The sequence below is a fragment of the Glycine max genome, chromosome 4 (genome assembly GCF_000004515.6).
Source record: "Glycine max cultivar Williams 82 chromosome 4, Glycine_max_v4.0, whole genome shotgun sequence".
In the NCBI taxonomy this organism is placed as follows: domain Eukaryota; kingdom Viridiplantae; phylum Streptophyta; class Magnoliopsida; order Fabales; family Fabaceae; genus Glycine; species Glycine max.
In genome coordinates, this window is record NC_016091.4 from 32,951,542 (window position 1) to 32,976,729 (window position 25,188).

Genomic DNA, 25,188 nt, shown 5'->3' on the forward strand with positions numbered 1-25,188 from the left:
AGAACTGAATCAATTTGAAAGAAACAATGTGTGGAAACTAGTAGAAAAACCTGAAAATTATTCTATCATAGGAACAAAATGGGTTTTTAGAAATAAATTAGATGAACATGGCATAATTATTAGAAATAAGGCTAGGTTTGTAGCAAAAGGGTATAATCGAGAAGAGGGGATAGACTATGAAGAAACATATGCTCCTGTTGCAAGATTAGAAGCCATTAGAATGCTCTTAGCATATGCATCCATAATGGATTTTAAGCTCTATCAAATGGATGTTAAAAGTTCTTTTCTAAATGGCTTAATTCAAGAAGAAGTATATGCTGAACAACCCCCAGGTTTTGAAATCCCGGATAAACCAAATCATGTTTATAAATTGCAAAAGGCTTTTTATGGTTTGAAACAAGCCCCTAGGGCATGGTATGAACGTTAAAGCAATTTTCTCCTAGAAAAAGAATTTTCTAGAGGAAAAGTGGATACCACATTGTTCATAAAGAGAAAGCATAATGATATTTTGTTGGTTCAAATATATGTTGATGATATAATTTTTGGATCCATTAATGATTCATTATGCAAGGAGTTTTCCCTTGATATGCAAAGTGAATTTGAAATGTCAATGATGGGAGAACTAAAGTACTTCCTGGGATTACAAATCAAGCAAACTCAATGAGGTATATTCATCAACCAAGCCAAGTACTGCAAGGAATTGATCAAAAGATTTGGGATGGAAAGTGCAAAACACATGGCTACACCGATGAGCACTAGCTGTTACTTAGATAAAGATGAATCTAGTCAGTCTATAGACATTAAATAGTATCGAGGTATGATCGGATCTCTTCTCTATTTATCTGCTAGTAGACCTGATATTATGTTTAGTGTATGCATGTGTGCAAGGTTTCAATCCAACCCCAAACAATCACATTTGAGTACAGTAAAGAGAATCATGAGATATCTATTACGTACAATCAATTTAGGATTATGGTATCCTAAGAACTCAACATGTAACTTAATAGGATATTCTGATTCTGACTTTGCCGGATCTAAAACTGATAGAAAAAGCACAAGTGGAACTTGTCAATTTATTGGATCTGCTCTTGTCTCATGGCATAGTACGAAACAAAACAGTGTTGCTTTATCCACTGCTGAAGCGGAATATATCTCTGCTGGCAGTTGTTGTGCACAGATTTTATGGATGAAGCAACAATTATCTGACTATGGTATCCTTCTTGATCGCATACCTATTAGGTGTGATAATACTTGTTCCATAAATCTATCCAAAAACCATGTACAACATTCTAGAACAAAACATGTAGAAATTAGGCACCATTTTCTAAGAGACCATGTTCTAAAGGGAGATTGTTTGCTAGAGTTTGTTGATACAAAGAATCAGCTTGCTGATATCTTTACAAAACCTCTCCCAAAGGATATATTCTTTTCAATAAGAAGAGAATTAGGACTTTTAGACCTTAGTGATTTGGATAGGTAAAGTTTATGATTGATTGATTGTGTTTTGATTAAGTATGACGCTTGTTTCTGTTTAATTTAGTTTACTTTTCTTGTTAGTATAATTAACTCTTAAGATAGTATAAGTTTTTAGACTTAGAAATAAGTTTTCTTTTAGGAAAAGGCTATTATTTTGTTCTGGTAATCGATTACATGAATACTGTAATCGATTACACTAGAACAGATGGCCTGTAATCGATTACAGTATTCATGTAATCGATTACCAGTAGGCTACCTCCACCTGTAATCGATTACCATTACTTGTAATCGATTACAATGCGTCCTGGTCTATGAATATCACGTTTTTCAGAAATCCCTGCGCAGCCTCTTCCTCCTTGCGACGTCCCTCCATTCCCAAACCTTCAAACCTTCCTATCATACTCATTTCTTCATCAAATCGACTCCCGTAACTTGCAATCTTCTTCTTTTTCAATTTTCTTTTGATTTCACCGATTGAAATCTGCAAAAATTCCATCATATGGCTGAATCATCAAAGAAACGTAAGGGTTCATCCACCTCCGCTTCGGCTTCAAGAGCTCATCGTTCCGGAGCCACCAACGCATCCACAGCACCAATTTCACCCTCCTTATCCTCTTCCACAATGTTTTCTTCCGAAGAACAACAGAAATGGTACTCAAACCTTTTCTCATCTCGTTCCATTATCGACCCTAAGTTCATAGATATGGAATTCTTTTCTTCTGAAATTTTTGATTGCATTCAAGCATTTCAGAACTTAGGTCTCATACCTTTTATGTCATTACAATTGCCTGTTTATCCTGAATTGGTTAAAGCTTTTTATTGTAACCTTGAAATTCAGGACAACACCTTCATTTCTGAGGTTTTTGGGATAAAAATGGTCATTGACCAATCCCTTTTCCATGACTTAACCCAATTGTCCAGTGACGGTGTCCCATTTGAAGGTACACTGAATGACGATTGGAAATTTGATTTCTCTGCACATGATGCCCGCCAGTTGGTTTGCACCAACCATGCGGATATGACCGGACGCCTTCTTGCCGGTTCATTGGCTTTTGAAAGCCGCATCCTGCATTATCTCATTGTGCGTATTTTGCTTCCACGATCTTCCAACCTTGCCCAGGTTTCTGAGGAAGATCTTGTTATCATGTGGGCCTTTCATACCGGGCGTCAACTTGACTAGGCACACTTAGTCAGATATCGCATGCATAAGGCATTGCGATTAAATGCTCCATTGCCATAGCCACACCTTGTCACTCTCTTTTTTCGCCATTTTCAAATTCCTCTTGATTCTGAACCTTATGTTCCAATCAAGAGATCCTTTTTAATTGGTGCTGCTGTGATTGCTTCTTTTGGTTACCGCAAAGAGCATGATGGCTCTTGGGTCAAAAAGGGTGCTCAACCCGCTGATGATGAAGGCAACCTACCAGTTGAAGATAATTCCTCTCTTCTTTGAAAGCTTTTGGATAAGTTCGATGGTCTTCAGACTTTTGTTGGTGACAAGTTTGATGCCATGGAATTGCAAGTTGACATGCGGTTTGATGCCATGGAATCAAGAATCACCAAGGTTGAAGAAGATGTCTCCTTCATCCGTACTTGCTTTGATCCACCACCACCACCTCCATCATCCTCTTAGCTTATTTGTTATTATTACGATTAAGTATTATTAGTACTTAGTTTTATCGTCGTGTATTTGGCTTTTTGTTGCTCTAGTTATCGTAATCTTGCAAATTATATTTCTCAACTTTGCTTTGGTTGGTTATCACAATGTATGGACTTATTTTGGTTTAATGTATGGCTTTGTTTGGATAATTTTTGCTTAGTTCTTTTTTATGTTGCCAAAGGGGGAGAGAACCTAGAACTTGGGTTAGAAATCAAACTTGGGTTAGAAATCAATTAAAATCATTAAAGTTAGGCATACATGCCAAAAGATAGGGGGAGTAAGGGTTGTGTGAACGTGCTATCATCTTGTATATAGCTTGTCTTGATTTCAGGGATTGTCATCATCAAAAAGGGGGAGATTGTAGACAAAGGATCAAGCTGAATGTTTTGATGATGCCAAAGGATCACATGGATCACATGCTTCTCAAAGCTTTATTCAAGACAAAGAAATTAAAGATATTCAAGATGGATGATCAAGACAGTCTCTAGAGTCTTAGGAAGGGTATATTAAATAGGAAGGGAATTCCAATTGAAGTAGCAAAAGGTTTGGCCAAGAAATTTAAATTAAAAAGTTTTTTCAAGAGATTTACTCTCTGGTAATCGATTACCAGAGGATGTAATCGATTACCAGTGGCCAAAAATGATTTACAACAGCTATTAAAATTTGAATTCAAAATTTGCACTGTGTAATCGATTACACATATATGGTAATCGATTACCAACAGTTACTGAACGTTTTAATTCAAATTTTAAAGCTTGTAATCGATTACACATATACTGTAATCGATTACCAGAGGAGATTTTCAGAAAATATTCTCAACAATCACATCCTTTTAATTTGATTCTAAAATGGCCATCAAAGGCTTATATATATGTGACTTGAGACACGAATTTGCCAAGAGTTTTTCAGAACAAAAAGGTCTTATCCTCTTAAAAAGCAAAATCATTTTATCCTCTTACAAATTCCTTGGCCAAAACACTTGTGATTCAATAAGGAATTATTTGAGTGCTCAAATTGTTCAATCTATCTCTTTCAAGAGAGATTTCTTCTTCTCTTCTTCTTTATTCTGAAAAGGGATTCAGAGACCGAGGGTCTCTTGTTGTAAAAGAATTCTAAACACAAAGGAAGGATTGTCCTTGTGTGTTTATAACTTGTAAAAGGAATTTACAAGATAGTGGAACTCTCAAGCGGGTTGCTTGGGGACTGGACGTAGGCACAAGGGTGTGGCCGAACCAGTATAAATCTGAGTTTGCACTTTCTCTTCCTTTAAACTTCTTTATTTATTATTGTTTTATATTCATATTCAAATTGTTCTATTTTAATCAATATTTAAGAAGTTCATTATTAAGGGAATTTATAACTTGAATAGAAAGTGAAATAGAATTTTAATTGGGGAAGTAGTTTGTAATATCTTAATTCAACCCCCCCTTCTTAAGATATCTGAGGCCACTTGTCTAACAAGATAGGCCCCCATACCTGCAGGTTACCTTTCAAATAATGGATATTAACCCGACTTACAGTTGTCTTTTGGGACGCCCGTGGATCTACTCGGTGGGAGTCGTTCCCTCTACACTTCACCAAAAACTGAAGTTCGTAGTAAAGGGCCATTTGGTTATTGTGTCGGGGGAGGAAGACATCTTGGTAAGTTGCCCGTCCTCTATGCCATATGTGAAGGGCGCGGAGGAGTCATTAGAAACAGCCTTCCAATCTTTTGAGGTAGTAAGCATTGCCTCCGTAGATTCCTTCTTTGGGCAGCCTTGCCTATCCGGTACGGCAATGATGGTGGCCCGGGTGATGTTGGGGAATGGTTATGAGCCCGGAATAGGTTTAGGCAAGAACAACGGCGGCAGAACCAGCCTGATAAGCACCAGAGGAAACCGTGGGAAGTTTGGGTTAGGCTATAAACCCACACAGGTGGACATAAGAAAAAGTGTTGCGGGAAGGAAGAGCGGAAGCCAAGGCTCGCAATTGGGACGAAAAGTCGAAGGGGGCCCGCCCTGCCACATCAGTAGGAGCTTTATAAGCGTGGGTCTAGGACACGAAGGCCAAGTCATTGCGATATGCGAAGATGATTCTCCGAGTGGGTCGGATTTGGTACGACCATGCCCTCCTGGTTTCCGACTAGGAAATTGGCGAGTGGAGGAGCGCCCGGACATTTACGCGACAAGCATAATGTAACCCTTTGTGGCTTTTAAACTCTACGGTTGGGCCTAGGCTTTAGAGTTTCCTTTTGTTAAGGCATTATGTCTTTTGTTCCTGAATTTATAATATAAAGATCTTTCTTCATCTGTTCCTACATCTCTACCCATTCTCATTCATTTGCATGTTTATTTCTTTACGTTTAAAACGTCAGATCCGACGACGAGTCCCTCGAAGGTACTAATACCTGGGACCCGATCATCGATTTCAAGCAAGAAATAGATCAGACGGAGGGTGAAGAGGACGAAGATGTGGGACTTCCCCCAGAGTTGGAGAAGATAGTCGCCCATGAGGACTAAGAGATGGGGCCTCATTAAGAAGAGACAGAACTAGTGGACTTAGGAACCGATAGTGGGAAAAAGGAAGTAAAGATAGGCATGGGTATGACCGCACCCATCCGTGAAGAATTGATAGCCCTGCTAAAAGACTACCAAGACATCTTTGCTTGGTCGTACCAAGATATGCCCGGTTTGAGTTCTAACATCGTACATCACAGATTACCTCTAAATCCTGAGTGTTCCTCGGTAAAACAAAAACTGAGGAGGATGAAGCCCGAGACATCCTTGAAAATAAAAGAAGAGGTAAATAAACAATTTGATGCTGGTCTTTTGGCTGTCGCTCGGTACCCAGAATGGGTTGCCAACATTGTACCAGTCCCTAAGAAGGATGGGAAGGTGCAAATATGTGTGGATTATTGGGATCTGAATCGAGCCAGTCCCAAAGACAATTTTCCTCTATTTCACATCGATATCCTCGTGGATAATACGACCAATTTCGCTTTGTTTTCCTTCATGGATGGGTTCTCCAGTTACAATCAGATAAAGATGGCGCCGGAGGATATGGAAAAAACTACCTTCGCCACCATGTGGGGGACGTTCTGTTATAAGGTGATGTCCTTTGGACTCAAGAACGTCGGGGCAACTTATCAATGGGCTATGGTGGCTTTGTTCCAGGATATGATTCACCGAGAAATCGAGGTCTATCTGGACGACATAATTGCCAAGTCTAAGACCGAGGAGGAACACATTGTCAACCTGCGGAAGTTGTTTGAAAGGCTTAGGAAATATCAATTGAGGTTAAACCCCGCTAAGTGTACCTTTGGGGTCAAGTCAAGGAAGTTGCTAGGTTTCATCGTAAGCCAAAAAGGGATAGAGGTGGACCCCGAAAAGGTAAAAGCCATCCTTGAGATGCCAGAACCCCGTACCGAGAGGCAGGTCCGAGGTTTCCTGGGATGTTTGAATTATATTGCCAGATTCATATCACAGCTCACCGCTATCTGTAAGCCGTTGTTCAAACTCTTACGCAAAAACCAATCTATCCGCTGGAACGAGGATTGTCAAGAGGCATTTGGAAGGATTAAAAAGTGTTGCATAAACCCTCCTGTGCTTATGCCACCGGTACCCGGAAGGCCTCTCATCTTGTATATGACAATTTTGGATGAGTCGATGGGATGTATGCTGGGGCAACATGACGAGTCCGAGAAGAGAGAGCGCGTTGTCTACTACTTGAGTAAGAAGTTCACGGCCTGTGAAATGAACTACTCCCTGCTCGAAAGAACGTGTTGTGCTTTAGTCTGGGCATCCCACCGTCTAAGACAATACATGCTGAGCCATACCACCTGGTTGATATACAAGATGGACCTGGTTAAGTACATATTTGAAAAGCTTGCTCTCACAGGGCGGATCGCCTGGTGGCAGGTTTTGCTATCCGAGTTCGACATAGTCTACGTCACCCAAAAGGCGATAAGAGGAAGTGCCTTGGCAGATTATTTGGCTCAGCGGCCTCTCAACGACTATCAACCCATGCATCCTGAATTCCTAGATGAGGACATCATGGCCTTGTTTGAGGAAAAGCTAGATGAGGACCAGGACAAGTGGATCGTGTGGTTTGATGGAGCGTCAAACGTTCTAGGCCATGGCGTTGGAGCAGTATTGGTCTCTCCAGACAATCAATGTATACCTTTCACAGCCAGGTTGGGGTTTGACTGCACCAACAATATGGCTGAGTATAAAGCGTGTGCCCTGGCCGTCCAGGCGGCACTTGACTCCAATGTCAAGCTACTCAAGGTGTACGGGGACTAAGCACTGGTGATCCACCAGTTGAGAGGGGAATGGGAAACTAGAGACCCCAAGTTGATACCCTACCAAGCCTATATCAAGGAATTGGATAGTTCCTTTGATGAGATCTCCTTCCATCACATTCCCCGAGAGGAAAATCAAATGGCGGATGCGCTCGCCACTTTGGCGTCCATGTTCCAGCTAACACCGCACAGGGACCTACCATACATTGAGTTCTGGTGTCGTGGCAGACCCGCGCATTGTTGTCAGGTGGAAGAGGAACGGGACGGTAAGCCTTGGTATTTTGATATCAAGCGATACGTTGAAAGCAAAGAGTACCCACCGAAGGCTTCCGACAACGACAAAAGGACATTGAGGAGATTGGCGGCCGATTTCTTCATGAGCGGAAGCATACTATACAAGAGAAACCATGACATGACCCTCTTGCAATGCGTGGATTCCAAAGAGGCGAACCACATGATCAAGGAAGTCCACGAGGGTTCGTTTGGAATGCACGCCAATGGGCATGCTATGGCCAGGAAGATCCTTAGAGCAGGTTATTATTGGCTCACCATTGAAAGCAATTGTTGCACCCATGTAAGGAAATGCCATAAATGTCGCGAACAATGTCAATGTTCCGCCACATCCTCTGAATGTCATGTCCGCCCCTTGGCCTTTTTCCATGTGGGGGATAGACGTCATAGGGGCCATCAAACCCAAGGCTTCGAACGGTCATCGCTTCATTCTCGTGGCGATAGATTATTTCACCAAATGGGTCGAAGTGGCTTCCTACACCAGTGTCACGAGGAGTGTGGTGGTCAGATTCATAAAGAGGGAGCTGATTTGTCGGTACGGACTCCCTAGGAAGATCATTACTGAAAATGGCACCAATCTGAATAACAAGATGATGGGGGAAATGTGCGAGGAGTATAAAATCCAACATCACAATTCCACGCCCTACCTACCAAAGATGAATGGAGCTGTGGAAGCAGCCAATAAGAATATTAAGAAAATTATTCAGAAGATGATAGTGTCGTACAAAGATTGGCAAGAGATGTTGCCTTTTGCCCTGCATGGGTACCGAACTTCGGTACGAACTCCTACAAGGGCAACACCGTACTCCTTGGTTTATGGGATGGAAGTGGTACTCCCGTTTGAGGTAGAGGTCCCTTCTCAAAGGATACTAGCGGAATCAGGCCTAGAAGAATCAGAGTGGGCTCAAACACGCTATGACCAACTCAACCTTATTGAAGGTAAGCGTTTGACGGCCATGAGCCATGGGCGCCTGTATCAACAAAGGATGAAGAACGCGTTCGACAAGAAGGTGCGCTCGCGCAAGTTCCTTGAGGGGGACCTTGTGCTGAGAAAGGTGTCCCACGCTGTTAAAGATAATCGAGGGAAGTGGGCCCCGAACTACGAAGGGCCTTTCATTGTAAAAAGGACTTTCTCCGGAGGAGCCCTGGTGCTCACCAACATGGATGGCGAGGAGCTACCTTCACCCGTGAACTCCGATGTTGTCAAATGATACTACGCTTAGGATCTGGGGCAATTAAGGAAGTCGCTGCATGTTCTTTTATTTTTATGTGTTCTTCTTGGTTTCCCCCAGGGATTCTTGTCCGCTGTAATTTTCTCGTCACAGTCTTTTAAAAGAAGAGAACATAGGGATTGAGGCTTCAGTCCTCACTTTGTGCTTTAAACCATGTGCAGTTTTTTATAACCTGAGCCTTTTCGCTCAGTCCATGGGATGCCCCAAGCGCTTAATTAAAACTGAACCTGGTCAGCTTTCACTAAAAGGATTATTGCATTTAAAAATGCTCATGCATATGCATACGCATGCATATTTTTGTTATCTTATGACAGGAGCAGAATCGTCTTAGGCAGTGGTCAAATGCCGGGATGGGTCTAAAGGCAGAAACCAATCAAGGTAAAATGGTAACGCGACCACAGTTTTCTTCGCGATGTTGTTTCCTACTTTCAGGTACTTAGGGACGGACGCAAGTAGAGGCTAGGATCATGATCGATAGATCGTCATCTCATGCCCAGAACTGAACAAGCGGGAAGCGCAACTGGGGGACAGCCTAGTATCCTTTAAACTCCCAGTAATTATTACTGTTGTGTCTTTAAAGTAAATATCGGAGGCCTCATCTACCCTAAAGGGGGTTCGAGTAAGCGAACGCCAACCTGTAGAGAGCGCATACTTGTGTCTTCACTAAAAAAAAATACAGGTTAGCTCGCCTGGGCGAGCACCCCCTGCACAAGATAGGATAAAAGAGAGGGAGGGGTGCGTTTTCTTCACCCAAAATCCCCCCCCCCCCCCACTTTCAAAAACACAAAAGCTACGGGACTTGCCATTTTTGCGCCCTCAAGCCACCTTTTGTTGCATTTTGCTTTCGTTTTTGATACTCCTACTCACTCCAACAAGTAAGTATCTCATTTTTGAGTTTTCTAGCTTTCCATTGATGTATCTTGGTCTTCTTTTGGTGCTTTAAATTGTGTGAATGTGCCCAAATCTGTGGAGCAATTTTGGCTTTGTTTCATGTTTGTTGGTTTGAGTTAGGGGGTTGTAAGGGATGGCCTTAGGCCTATGGTGCATTCTGAAGCAATTGGGCATGACACTTTGCCCCCATTCCCCAAATTTTCATGCTTAAACATGCGCCCACCAAGTGCTCGGTGAAATGCCTCAATGGCATTTGCGCATGGATTTGTGAATTTTTGCTTAGGGATTTGTGACTTTGCACACTTGATTAAAGGCTGCCGTCCCTTGTGACGGACGCGTGGGGTGCTAATACCTTCCCCGTACGTAAATACAACTCCCGAACCTTTCACTTGAAATTCGTAGACCACGTATTTTTCCGGTTTTTCCGACGTTTTCCTCGAATAAACGTTGGTGGCGACTCAGCGCATTTTCCTTCCTTGGAAGATGCACCTGTGAGTCTCGCGTCACCCTCCCGCCGAATGGTAGGTTGCGACACCCCTGTTTACTAAATACACCCCCCTTTTCCTTTTTTTGCTGATTCTTTTTCCGTAACGTTACGGAACTTTACGGATTACGTAACGATACTTGTTTTCTTTTCGTAATGTCACGAAACTTTACAGATTACGCAACCATCCCCTCTTTGACTTCTGGAATGTTACGGGACTTTACGAATTGCGCAATAATGTTTCCTTTCGACTCCTGACATGTCGCAGAACTTCATGGATTGCCTAACAATGGGTGTTAAGTACCTCGACGCGATCAAGCGAAGGTTGCATCCCACCAAATAGATGGTCCCCGGACGAAATTAGGGTATGACAGTTGCCCCTTTTTACTTGTCTTTTATTGGAGATAAAAGGGAATTAAAGATAAGACACTAATTTCGTTCGAGCGGAACATCATTCGGCCAGTCAATATCCCCATCAGCGGAACCTGTCGTTCAGAAAGAAAAGAAAAGGCATTAGAAGCGTCAACAAACTTCAATGTTTTGAAAACGACAAAGTTGGACGACCACGACACTTCCCTTCACCATTGCACCCGATCGTCTCTGCCCAACAGAGAAGAATCCCGCGCGTCGTTGGGCTTGAATGTTTCTGGACGACGAGAGTAAAAAAAACCTGTAAAAATTTTGAAAATGATTAGCACCGAACGACCAACATCATCCTGATACCGCCGAATTCGTTCCCCTCAGTTGACGAAAGGCGCAGATGACCATAAGGTATCTCCGCCTACCACCTGCCTCGCTGCCCCTGGATGGCAAAAGGTGCAGAAGATGATGTCGGTCTCTTTGTGTCAACAGGCTCGTTTGCCCCCTGGTTGATGAAAGGTGTGGGTAACCATAACGTAATTCCGCGTGTCACCTGACTTCATGGGTTAGGACGACAAAAGGTTCAGGAGACAATGTTAGTCTTCGTGCATCAACGGGCTCGTTTGCCCCTGGTTGACGAAAGGTGCGGGTGACCACAAGGTAACCCTGCATGTCACCTGACTTCACGGGTCAAGACGACAAAAGGTGCATGAGACAATGTTAGCCTCTGCATGCTATCATGCGTTGAGTCTTACAGATAGCAAAAGAATGTTTATACGGATAACCACTCGGGTATTTCCGCCTGCCCCCTAACTTCACGGGTTAGTGTTTAACAGAGGTAGTATGTGCAGAAGATGACGTAAATCTCGGCGTGTCAATGGGCTCGCTTGCCTCTGGTTGACAAAGGGTGCAGAAGATGACGTTAGTCTCTGCATGCTATCAGGCGTTGAGTCTTACAGATAGCTAAAGAATGTTTATACGAATAACCACTTGGGGTATTTCCGCCTGCCCCCTAACCTCACGGGTTAGTGCTTGACAGAGGTAGTCTGCGTGTAAGACGATGTAAATCTCCACGTGTCAACAGCCTTGCTTGCCTCTGGTTGACAAAGGGTGTAGAAGACGACGTTAGTCTCTGCATGGTATCAAACGTTGAGTCTTACAAATAGCAAAAGAATGTTCATACGAATAACCACTTGGGGTATTTCCGCCTACCGCCTAACCTCACGGGTTAGTGCTTGACAGAGGTAGTCTGCGCAGAAGACGATGTAAATCTTTGCGTGTCAACGGGCTCGCTTGCCTCTGGTTGACAAAGGGTGCAGAACACGACGTTAGTCTCTACATGCTATCAGACGTTGAGTCTTACAGATAGCAAGAGAATGTTTATACGGATAACCACTTGGGGTATTTCTGCCTGCCCCCTAACCTCACGGGTCAGTGCTTGGCAGAGGTAGTCTGTTGTGGAAGACGACGTAAATCTCCGGGTGTCAACGTGCTCGCTTGCCTTTGGTTGACAAAGGGTGCAGAAGACGACGTTAGTCTCTACATGCTATCAGGCGTTGAGTTTACAGATAGCAAAAGAATGTTTATACGAATAACCACTTGGGGTATTTTCGCCTACCCCCTAACCTTACGGGTTAGTGGTTGACAGAGGTAGTCTGGTGTCGAAGACGACGTAAATCTCCGCGTGTCAATGGGCTCGCTTGCCTCTGGTTGACAAAGGGTGCAGAAGACGACATTAGTCTCTGCATGCTTTCAGGCGTTGAGTCTTACAGATAGCAAAAGAATGTTTATACGGATAACCACTTGGGGTATTTCCGCCTGCCCCCTAACCTCACGGGTTAGTGCTTGACAGAGGTAGTCTGGTGCGGAGAAATTACTTGTGTATCTCTGTATGTCACCTGACCTCAGGGTCAGTGTGACAGAGATTATGGAGCGGCCGACAAAAGCGAGGCTTTTGCTCCTATGTATCCTCAATTTTATGATAAGGAACTCAGACCTATGTAGTTCTTCATAACTGTGAGACTAAAATAGTCTCGGTGTTTTCTTCACTAAAATGCCAACATGCTTTAGTTAAAAGACAAAACTTCCAACTGATCAGAGCAACATAAGCTTTTTTTTTTGGATGAAAAACAATGTGTCTATTGGGGAAGGAGAGTATGCTGATGAAATTTTCTCATAATCATAAATGAGATTTTGGATGTTAGCATTTCGTTTCTAAATGACCATCTAGAGGAAACACTGGATCCAACAAAAAATAGAAGAAAATCACTCAAAGTGTATCAATCTCACACAGGTAAGTGTTTCATCCTAATTCTGAACCATAGATATGTCATGACTTGATTTTGCAAATCATTTCCTATCAAATCAAATATTACATGCGTGATCATGGATCAATAGGACTTTTTCTTGGGAACGGTTTGTTTCTTTGTGGGAATTTTGGCTTTGAGTGTTCTTGGCCTTCTCCATTTCTGTTTTTGTTTAGTGTGAGGTGAACAAGTCACCGATGCACAGGATTTTGGTTGGCAATCAAAGGGAGAGGACCACTTTAGGTCATGGTTTCCTTTCATTTCTCGTTTACTTGGTGACAATTTTGTATTGTTCAGCTATTGTCTGGTCCAAAGACCTTTCTGCATATTTCTTTTTCTTCCGATCCTTGATCGGGAATTTTCTTTCCTTTTTTGCTTTCTCCCACTCTTTGATTGGGAATTTTCTTTCTTTTTTGCTTTCTCCCACTCTTTGATTGGGAATTTTCTCCTTTTTGTTTTCTTTTGAGGGCAATGTTTATGGTGAGTTGGGACTTTGGCTCAAGGCTTGTAGAACGGCTGGAGATGATATATGTCAGGGTGTTGGTTTGGCTAGTGGTTCAGGGATAAAAGAGATGTCCCACATTATTTCCATGACACACATGCAACAATGATGATTAGGAAATTTTATGCAAAACTTGTCATGCATGCACCCATGTGGACACTCAAGTATCAAGTTTTTATGGTCATGTGACACTAGGGCTCAGGATTCATTTTCCCTATTTAAGTCAACCCAGTGTTTCCAAAACGTGTTCTTTTATCAATTCATGCATTTATCTGAGTCTATTTTGGGCGTTCGGGAAAATTTTCACAGCATTCACCCTTCAGGTGTATACACATTTTTTCAACTAAACCCTTTGTTTTGATCGGTGAATCTTTTTCAAAGAAAAGCTGGAAGTTAATTCTTTTCAAAAGCATGTTGGCTTTTCAGCCGACAGATATATTTTTTGTTCTTGTTTGTTTTTGTTTTTTTTGTTTTTTGTTTTTTTTTTTTGAGGTATTTTGCTACCTAAAGATATGTATATTTTTGTGAGATATTTTTGCTATATACATGCATATCCAAGGTATCTTGCTACCTAAACATACATACATACATATATATATATATATATATATATATATATATATATATATATATATATATATATATATATATATATATATTGTGAGGTATTTTTGCTATATACATGCATATCCAAGGTATCTTGCTACCTAAACATACATATATATATTTTGTGAGGTATTTTTGCTATATACATGCATATCCAAGGTATCTTGCTACCTAAACATACATATATATATTGTGAGGTATCTTTTTGCTACATACATGCATATCCAAGGTATCTTGCTACCTAAACACACATACATATATTTTGTGAGGTATGACTACCTTCCGAGCTTGTGCTTGTTTTATTTAAATTCCTAGGATCATGAGCAACTAGGTGTGTCCTACTATGACTTGAGAAACAAAAGGTGATCAAATAACAAGCAAAAATTTAAAAGTTACAAGGTTGCCTCCTAGTAGCACTTCTTTAACGTCTTGAGTTGGACGCATGATGACTTGTCGGTCACAGACCTAGTACTTTTGCTTACCTTTGGCTTTGGACTTCATCGCCTGCTGGTCGGCCATGTGTCATAGGCAACGCTCTAACCATTTTGTGGATGAGCTGAGGTGAACTCTAGAGGTGGCGGCGATGCGTTTATTGCCCGTTGTCGGCTATCCCCAGGCTGTTGTGGTGTCTCGCCCTGCGCCTGCCTGGGGGCACAGTACTTCTTGATTAAAGCTCGGTTGGTAGGGGGCCTGATGACCTTGCTGGGGGTGACAGACACTCTGTAGAACTGACAGAGGCCCGTAATCAGAGCTGGAAACCCCAAGACCCTGTTGGGCTTCTCCGGGTCCACTGGGTGTCTTGCGGGCGCGATCCCTGCAAACAATAGATGACATCAGAAATCAATTGAGCGATGTGCATACTTACCTATGTCATGATGGCGTGAACTTACTGGGGGGGACGGGCACCCTGTAGGAATGACAAAGGCCCGTAACCAGAGCTAGAAACCCCAGGGCCCTGTTGGGCTCCTCCGGGTCCACTCGGTGTCTTGTGGGCGCGACCCCTGCAAATAATAGATGACATCAGAAATCAGTTGAGCGATGTGCATACTTACCTATGTCACGATGGCACAGACCAACTGATGCTTCCGCAAGGGGAGATCGGCATTGTGGTCGCTGGACGGAACGTTGCTAAGTAGCAACGTCATCCATATCTGTGTAAGAGTGGTCATGTTAGTGTGCATGATCCACACTCGCCTCTTTGCAGTAGCACGGGTGAAATCTTGCCCCGGTATTCATAGTAGCTACGTGATAGCCTCCCTCTCTGGTTGTGTTCGCACAGTTGGTGCCCTCCAATATCAGGGGGTGGCCCAGGAACTGATAAAAGAAAACTACTGCCCCTTAACCGGGAGTGCAAATCTCGATTAAGCATTTAAGGGCAGAGGACCTTAAATTCTCTTAAGGTCCAGATGTGGAGCCCACTGAAAGTGAGGACGTGTAGCCCTCTAAAGGCGAGGGGGCGTGCAGCCCTCCGAAGTCGAGGACGTGTCACCCTTTGAAGACGACGGCATGTAGGCCTCTGAAAGTGAGGGCGTGCAGGCCTCTGAAGGCGAGGACGTGTAGTCCTCTAAAGGCGAGGGCATGCAGCCCTCTGAAGGTGAGGATGTGTCGCCCTCTGAAGCCGAGGGCGTGCAGGCCTCTAAAGGTGAGGACATGCAGTCCTCTAAAGGTGAGGGCGTGCAGCCCTCTGATGGCGAGGACGTGTAGTCCTTTGAAGGTGAGGACGTGCAATCCTCTGAAGGTGAGGACGTGCAGCCCTCTGATGGTGAGGACGTGTAGTCCTCTAAAGGTGAGGGCGTGCAGCCCTCTGAAGGCAAGGACGTGTAGTCCTCTGAAGGTGAGGACGTATAGTCCTCTGAAGGCGAGGGTGTGCAGCCCTCTAAAGGTGAGGACGTGTAGTCCTCTGAAGGTGAGGACGTATAGTCCTCTGAAGGCGAGGGCGTGTAGCCCTCTGAAGGTGAGGACATGTAGTCCTCTAAAGGCAAGAGTGTGTAGCCCTCTGAAGGCGACGGAGCGTAGCCCTCAGAAGGTGAGGACATGTAGCCCTCTGTTGGTGAGCACGTGTAGTCCTCTGATGGCGAGGGCGTGTAGCTCTCTGAAGGTGAGGACGTGTAGTCCTCTAAAGGCGACGGCGTGTGGCCCTCTGAACGCGAGGACGTGTAGTCCTCTGAAGGCGAGGACATGTAGTCCTCTGAAGGTGACGGTACACGACCCTCTGAAGGCGAGGATGTGTTGTCCTCTGAAGGGTAAGACGTGCAGCCCTCTGATGACGAGGACGTGTAGTCCTTTGAAAGCGAGGGCGTGTAGCCCTCTGAAGGCGAGGACGTATAGTCCTCTAAAGGTGAGGATGTGTAGTCCTCTGAAGGTGAAGGCATGCAGCCCTCCGATGGCGAGAACGTGTAGTCCTTTGAAGGCGTGGACATGCAGTCCTCTGAATGCGAGGACATGTAGTCCTCTAAAGGTGAGTGTATGTGACCCTTTGATGGCGAGGATGTGTAGTCCTCTGAAGGCGAGGATAGGTAGTCCTTTGGAGGTGAGGATGTGTTATCCCCTGAAGGCGAGGGTGTGTAGCCCTCTGAAGGTGAGGACGTGTAGCCCTCTGATGGTGTAGGTACTAGAACCCCATGGTCCATCCTTGTGAGAAAGCAAGAGGTTGACTCATTAGGAGGGCCGGTCATCCCAAATTTAGATATAGGAAATCTATGCAGCTAACTTGATTTTTAGGGATGCAAATGCAAGCAACCTTTGTCGTGGAATTTGGTAAGTGCGGACTTCATATGAAACTATGCAATGTAATGTAAAGTTGTACAATGTTCATGACATTCTTTCCCTATTTTGTGATTTTGATCTTGATTTAATTTTTTTGGAAAACACAGATTGACTGTCCTTTTGAAAGAGGTGATAATTCATGCAACCTTATCCTATCTTTTGCAAATCTCTCCGGGAACTCCATCAGAGTGTATGTTCTGTTTTATTTAGTCACTTGACCATTTTGGAGTGACGGAAATGGAGCCGTTTGATGTTTAATCAATCCATTGAAATCCCAGGGTTTTTCCCCTCTTTTTTTGTTTAAAAAACATAGATGGATGAGAACTTTTGATCTGCCCCTAGGTTCGCTTGAGGCTCATGCACGGTGCCCCTCATTGCCCCAGTGTAAGGCTTTGAGGTACCAATCGTTGTCTTTCGTCATGACCTTGTAGCAGGGAACCTATTGGGTGAGAACTTCTAATCTGCCCGTAGGTTTGCTTGAGGTTTATGCATGGTGCCCCTCATTGCCCCAGTGTAGGGCTTTGAGGTATCAATCGTTGTCTTGTTTTCACAACCTTGTAGCGAGGAAGAATGAAAGAAGCGACTAATTCTCAAAAAGGACTTTCAAGGACAAGAAACAGTTGAAGGATTTTTCAATTGACAGATTAAGTCAAATGGCTCCTATTCTTGATAACTCACTTCTCTCTCAAAAAGACAAACTTTCAGGAATGATAAAATGAGCTCACATGAATGTCTATATTTTTACATGAAAACACAGTCAATCAAATGCTTTTTTCTTTTTCTTTTTGATTTTTTTTTGCTTTACTCGTCGTTTTACGACACCCTCACCAAATGTGTAGCACGAGTAATTTCTGATTGAACGGTCTTGGAAGTCCAAACTCAGGAACGCATGTCACTTGGGCAAACAAACCATTGGCTTGCACCCACATTTCAGTGGAAGCAAAGATGTAATTACGAGAGGATGAGGGACAAAGATGTCAAATTTATCCATTTTATTTAGCATTGTAACTATGGTTTACAATAATGGCATAAACTTGAAAATCCTAATGAGTCATTAGAGACATCTAACAACAGCTTTCAAAATTGCCCCATGTGTGGTGTTGCTTGTCAATGTTAGGATTCACAAGCGATTCTCCTCAAATTTCAGCCAGCCCGCATCAATTAGACTTTGCACCTTACGCTTCAGGGCCCTACAATTCTCAATGGAATGCCCCGGGGCTCCTCCATGATAAGCACACGTTGCGTTCGAGTTGTATCCTCAAAAAAATGGAGGTTGAGGAAACCTAGCAGGGGTTATGGCTACCATTGCATTATCAAGTAGATATGGGATCAAGTTAGCATATGACACCGGAATTTGGGGTGAATCCTACAGGATTTTTACTGCAAAATTCCTTTTTGGTTTTCGCTAAGGGTGGTGTTTGGGCATTGGTTGTGTGGTAGGTGGGTTTTGTAGTTGATTTAAGGATGGCCTTTGTGGATAACTGAGTGGTGGGTAAGGAGAAGGGTTGTTATTGGCTGAGTAATGACATTGTTGGGTTGGTGGGAAACATGGCAATGTAGGAACGGCAGTCGCAACATGGGTTTCTCCTTCATTCTCACCCTCTTCATTTGCCCCAGTTTTTTCTCATTCGTCCAAGAAAGATGATTAAATTTGCCTCTTTTCAGACCCACTTTGATCATTTCGTCGGTGAAAACTAAATCAGCAAAGCTTGAAGGCGTGTAGCCCACCATCTTTTCATAGTAGAATATTGGTAATGTGTCTACTATCATTGTTATCATTTTTTTCTTCGTCATTGAGGTGCCACTTGAGCTGCCAGATCTCTCCACCTTTGGGTGTATTCTTTGAAAGAACCGTGCCCTTTTTTGCACATGTTCTATAGTTGCATCCTATCCGAAACCATATCAAAATTGTACTGATACTGCCTAACAAAGGCAACCATTAGGTCCTTCCAAGAATGGACTCGGGAAGGTTCCATGTTAGCGTACTAGGTAACAGCTACCCCAGTAAGACTTTCTTGGAAGAAATGTATCAACAGTTCCTCATCTTTTGCGTATGCCCCCATCTTTCGACAATACATCTTTAGATGGTTCTTGGGGCAAGTAGTCCCCTTGTACTTGTCAAAGTCCGGCACCTTGAACTTGGGAGGGGTGATGATATTGAGTACTAGGAACAACTCTTCTAGGTTAGCAAAGGCATAATCTTCACCTCCTTCAATGGCCCTAAGCCTTTCCTTTAGATGATCCAACTTTCCCATTTCTGCCATAGCATGAGGGTTTTTACCCGATGTGGAATGCAAAGGGTGTGGTTGTGGGTGATACTAAGGGCCCTCCAAAGTGTTTTGCAGGGGTATACCACCAACTGCTTACCCTTCAGTGGCATATCCGAGGCAAGGCTCGAAGTCGGCTAGATTGTGGTGGGGAATTTCATGTGTCTCCCCCACGGTTTGAGAGACATGTACAAGATGAGGTTGTCGGCTCTCAATGAGTATGGGAGCGGAGTTATTGACATCCTCATTGGGAGTGTATGCCACATTGGGTGGTGTATAGTTGGGAGGCAAGCCATATGGTGGGAAGGCATGCTTGTTTTGAATTTGCGCATAATGGGGGCCGTCGTACTTCCCAAATCTTTGCCTACCATATCTGAGGTTGGATGATTCATTTGGTTAAGGCCAGATGGGGGCATCGGGTTCACCTTAGCAATAGCGCTGGTAGCGGCAATTGCAACCGCATTAGCTTCCATTATCTTCTTCATGCTCATCTTGGCCTCCATCATTGTGGCCATTTTCTCTTTCATGGCCTCCATGTCGGCCTTCATCTGCTCTTGCACCTCCTCTACTTCACTCATTACTCTAGCTCTAGCACGTGTTCGGTAAGGGCGCCGTAAAGTGTGTTCTTTTCTTTTTGATAACAATGATTAAGTTCTTTTTTTTTCAAGGAAAGAATGCAATGAGCAATGCAACCAATGAAAAGCATGGATGTATGCGAATGATGCACAGTTAAAGTATTGCAAATTTTTACGCAGGATATGGGATTGAATCAATTTAGATTTTCAACATGGTCCATGACATCTTTGTCAAGGTGAAACTGGAAGTAACAAGGACATCAACAGTCCTAAATGTGTTTGGTAGTAGATGAAGCAGCGATGTAACTCGATCCATCTTTTGCCCCAATTTTTTGCAAGATGGTTACTTCCATACTTCAACTTGACTTGATGAACCTTTTCGTAAAAGCATGAGCTTGGTTCAACCCTATAATCCAAGGAATGGAAATTCTGATCACCAATACTTCAACAATATTTCATAGAGATGAAGGAGTCGGGAATACTTTAAGCTATGCATGGAAAATGTAATTATGAGATTGAGATGCCCGAAGAAACATCATTTCCTAGTTAATCGCGCATTAGGTACCATGCTCAATCATTGTGTTTTGTTGTTGTGTTGTTTTTTAGAAATGGGTTTATGATCCCAACATGGTTGGCTCATGGTACCTAACACATGCAACTAAGAATGTAGTGTGAATTTTCACGCTTCCCTTTTTTTGTTTTACAGAGGAAAATGCAAGGATCATGCATGAGCAAACATGAAAACAAAAGGTATACAGCTTGTAGAACAAAAAGTATGTTGAACGCATATGCATGATGATGCAATGACTCATGCAAAATGTGATGTTGGAATATGATAACGGACAAATGCAGGAACGATATGTTCATTACGATGCCTTAAAGAGATGCTTATGCGGTGCATGATATGAATGCATTTGGGGGCGCAGTGCCCCATGTGTACAATTAAGAAGGTGATATGGACCTTCCAGCTTCCCGTGACAAAAGACGAGACCAACATACAACGCATGCGTGACGACATGATGCAGATGCACAAAAGCGCAACAGGGGGATGTACACAACATGGCAATATCCTCAAATAATCATACAACAAAGGCGTACATGACATTTAGGTTATATGCATGGCAGTGTTTAAAAGGCACACAACGTGTTTGCTTTGTGCCCCTATTTTAGGGACCTAAACGGGAGGAACTAAAAGGCTTTTAGTGATAATTCCCAAGGTGGTCATATCTCTCTTGATGGTTTCTAGAGGTATCATCCCCTTCGAAAAACATATTGCGGAAGTAGAGACTACTAGCAACAATATGTTATCAAAGAGAAAAACTCTAAATGAGGGTTCACGTTATCAAGCAAGTCGGAGACCTAGCATGACCACAGATTCACCTCCACTCCTTATGTTCCCATGGACCCGGGTATAGGGCCCCTTTTCACCTCACCGTGTGTGCAAAAAAGGTGTTGGTGTTGTGTGCATCAAATGAATAAATATCTATCTCATGCATACATTTCAAAAACACACTAAAAGCATCATAGAGTTATATACAAGAACGTAAGAGAAATAAAAAGAAACCGACAAAAGAGGAAGTCATGATATTGCACGAGATTAGAAGACCTAACTCTCAAAAAACAGTCCCCAGTGGACTCGCCAACTGTCGCAACCTACCCTTCAGCGAGAGGGCGACACAGGGCTCGCAGGTGCGTCTTCCATGGGAGGAAAATGCGCGGAGTCGCCACCAACATTTATTCGAGGAAAACGTCGGAAAAACTGGAAAAGGCGTGGTCTACGAACTTTAAGTGTGAAAGGTTCCGGAGTTGTATTTACGCATAGGGAAGGTATTAGCACCCTACGCGTCTATCACAAAGGACGGCATCCTTTAATCGAGTGTACAAAGATGACTTCAAATTGTTTTATTTTCCCCTTTTTATGTCCTTTTGTGTTTTTATGCTTTTATGTTTTTTATCTTTTTGTGGTCGACAAGGGTGTTTCCCTCGCTCCTACGTATTCCTCAATTGTGATGAGGAAATCAGACCTACGTAGTTCTTTCAGAACTAAATGTTGGTTAAGTTGTTTTTATCTTTTTAGCAAGATATATTTTAACCGAATAAAAGGTCATTTAAGGCATTGGACCATTAAACGATCTTTTGATTTTGAAAGAAGAGAAACGTTAAGGCGTTGGACCATTAACGATCTCTTGGTTTTTGAAAGGAGAGAAACGTTAAGGCGTTGGACCATTAACGATCTCTTGGGGTGGTTGACAAAAGCGGGGCTTTTGCTCCTACGTATCCTCAATTACGATGAGGAAATCAGACCTACGTAGTTCTTGCAAAAGCGGTAAAGTTACATGTTGATTTTATGCTTTTGAACGGCCCATGTTAACCGATAAAAGCAAAGAAGACCGTTTAAGGCGTTGGACCTTAAAACGGTTTTTAGTGATAATTGTCGACAAAGCTTGATTTGTGAGTTGATTTTAGCCTTAGTTTCACTTTGGTTATTAGTCAATTGATCCAAGGAAACTTCCAAAGAAAAACGTCCGATTGATTTTTTTGATTATTTTATTCAAAGATATTTTGATTATTTTATTATTATTTTCAAGATATTTTGACTATTTTATTATTATTATGCCTTTTTTTGGTTTAACCAAGGTTACAACGTGAACGATCGGTTAGATTTTGTTTTAACAATGATTAAACGAGATTACAACACAAATGATTGGTTGAAATTCATTTTATCATTTATTAGGTAAGATAACGGCTTAAACGATCGGTTAAAGCTCGTTAAAAACGAAAGAAAAGAAAACCGAAAATGAATGAAATGAAGATGAAAGCTTAAAAAATAAGAAATGAATTGAAAGTCTCAGATTCGAAAACTTACCCGTTGAAGAACGAAGAACGGATGAAGAACGACGGAAAACCTTCACGGATTTGCTCACGGAAGCGTTACGGAAACACTTCGACTTGGATTTTCTTCACGGAAACAATTTTTTTCACCCAAAACAGCTGAAATGCATAGCCAGGGGGGTTGGGGATTTGCTCTGCCCTCTTTCCCCTATTTATAGGGGGAAAGAGGGAGGTGGTTGCTGCCTAACACGCCCAGGCGAGCTGGGTTGCTTCCACCAGAAGGCACCGCCTTCTGTTGGAACACCCTGGAAGGTCCAAGTGGGCCTGATTGCTATTTGCACACCCCTGTTTACTAAATACACCCCCTTTGCCTTTTTTTGCTGATTATTTTTCCATAACGTTATGGAACTTTACAAATTACGTAACGATACTTATTTTCTTTCCGTAATGTCACAAAACTTTACGGATTACGCAACCATCCCCTCTTTGACTTCTGGAATGTTACGGGACTTTACGGATTGTGCAATAATGTTTCCTTTCGACTCCCGACATGTCGCGAAACTTCACGGATTGCCTAACGATGGGTGTTAAGTACCTCGATGCGGTCAAGCAAAGGTTGCATCCCACCAAACAGATGGTCCCCGGACGAAATTAGGGTATGACACATAGTTCTTGTAAGAGGCTTTTCTTCTTTCTTGTCATCCTTTCAAGTTTTTACTATTTCATTTGTGTAATTCTTCTGAGTTCTGATAGCTTTCATTTATATTAATGTTTATTTATTTTGGTTCTCGAAGTGGTTCATTTATTGTCATGATCTCGGTACTGTTGTTTTTATGCATGTGTATTTTCTATAAACTGGAAAAGGAAACAATACTTAGATATACTTTCTAAGATAGTTCTCAAAAAGTCATATTAGAAAGTACACCTTCTAAGATGATTTTTGAAAAACCTTCTTTAAATCTGTTTGTTTTTAACATTTTTTGTTTAAAAAAAAAACTCATTCTAAGACGGTTTCACAAAAACTAATGTAGAAACCGATAATAAGTGTTCACTTTCCACGACGACGAATTAAAAGATGGTTCTAAACCATCATGGAAAGGGTACAAAAACGTCTTTAAAAGGAAATTTTGTAGTAGTGATTGGTGTTACATACAATATGAAGTATTTTCCAATGTTTATGTTAATAATTATGCAGTATAGTTGGAATATCTTTCTTCTTTGAAAATGTTCATCTTTTTTTTAGAACATAAAAATTAAGATTAACTTTATAAGCTTTTTACAACATAAAGAAATAAAACTTTTTAAATGATCAATTCAACATATAGGGGCATATAACACAAACATTAAACAAAAGGATTCATATATCAGAATATTGAATATATATTTAAGATAAATTATACCCATAGGTTTAATAAAATTATATTTATTAACATTACTTTCCTTTTTAATATTATAGGCTAAATTGAAACTTTAGTCCCCTAGTATTTCAAATTTTTGATTTTGATTCCCCTGAAATTTTGTAGCAACATTTGGTCCTCTTGATTTTAAAATTTTGTGATCTTGATCCTGTCGCTAATTTCTATGCATTGACTATTACGTTATTGACATTGATTGTCAATTAGATGATGTGACATGATTAAAATGAGCTTATTAAAATAGAAATATGATTAATTTAATTAGATTATGTCAAAATTAATTAAAAAGAAAATAGAAACATTAAGGATTTAAAAATAACCAAGTGTGGTTGTCTTGACAATTTCTTTTATTTTTTTGTTTTTTTAATTAATTTTATCTTAATTTCATTAAATTAACCATATTTATGTTTAATAAGTTCATCTTAAATGTGGCACACCATTAATGGACTGTTAATGCCAATAATATAACAGTCAACACATAAAAATTAACACAAGGATCAAAATTACAAAGTTTAAAGATAAAGGAAATCAAATGTTGCAATAAAATTTTAGGGGAACCCAAATTGCAATTAGACCAATATTATATTTATTTTCTTAATTTATATAAAAAAATGCCAAATGTTGATATTAACCATAATAAACCACTAGATCATTTTACATACTTGAAATATATTCTAAATACTATATTATATATACATTATTTTATCAGTTAATTTCTTTTTTAAGAATATTTTTATAAATAAAACACTATCCGATAAATATAATAATAAAAATATTATACCATTATAATTTTACAAATTTGTAACATAAATATTATAAATTTAAAAGTTTATGTAATTTATTTTAATATTACAATATTTATAAATTTGTAATATAAATCTTATAATATTAAATAAATTATATGAATAAAAATGAGAATAAAAATATGTAAAAAAAGGTATGAAAGATAAAAGTGATTATAAAAATATATCAAATAATTTTTTATTAAAAAAATTATATTTATCTGATATGTTTATTGATTATAAACCAGATTTAATATTAAATAGATATTTCAAAAATGGAATTGACTCATATAGTAAAGTATATAATATAATTTTTATAATTCAAGTAGGTGAAATATTTATTAATTTATGTGGTGAAGGAGAAAGAAGGGGACTTGAATTTTAGTCTTATCTCTGAGTTTTAAATTTTTTTCTAAATTATAGAATCAGTTTGTTGCATTACTACTAGTCCACATAAGTGTGTT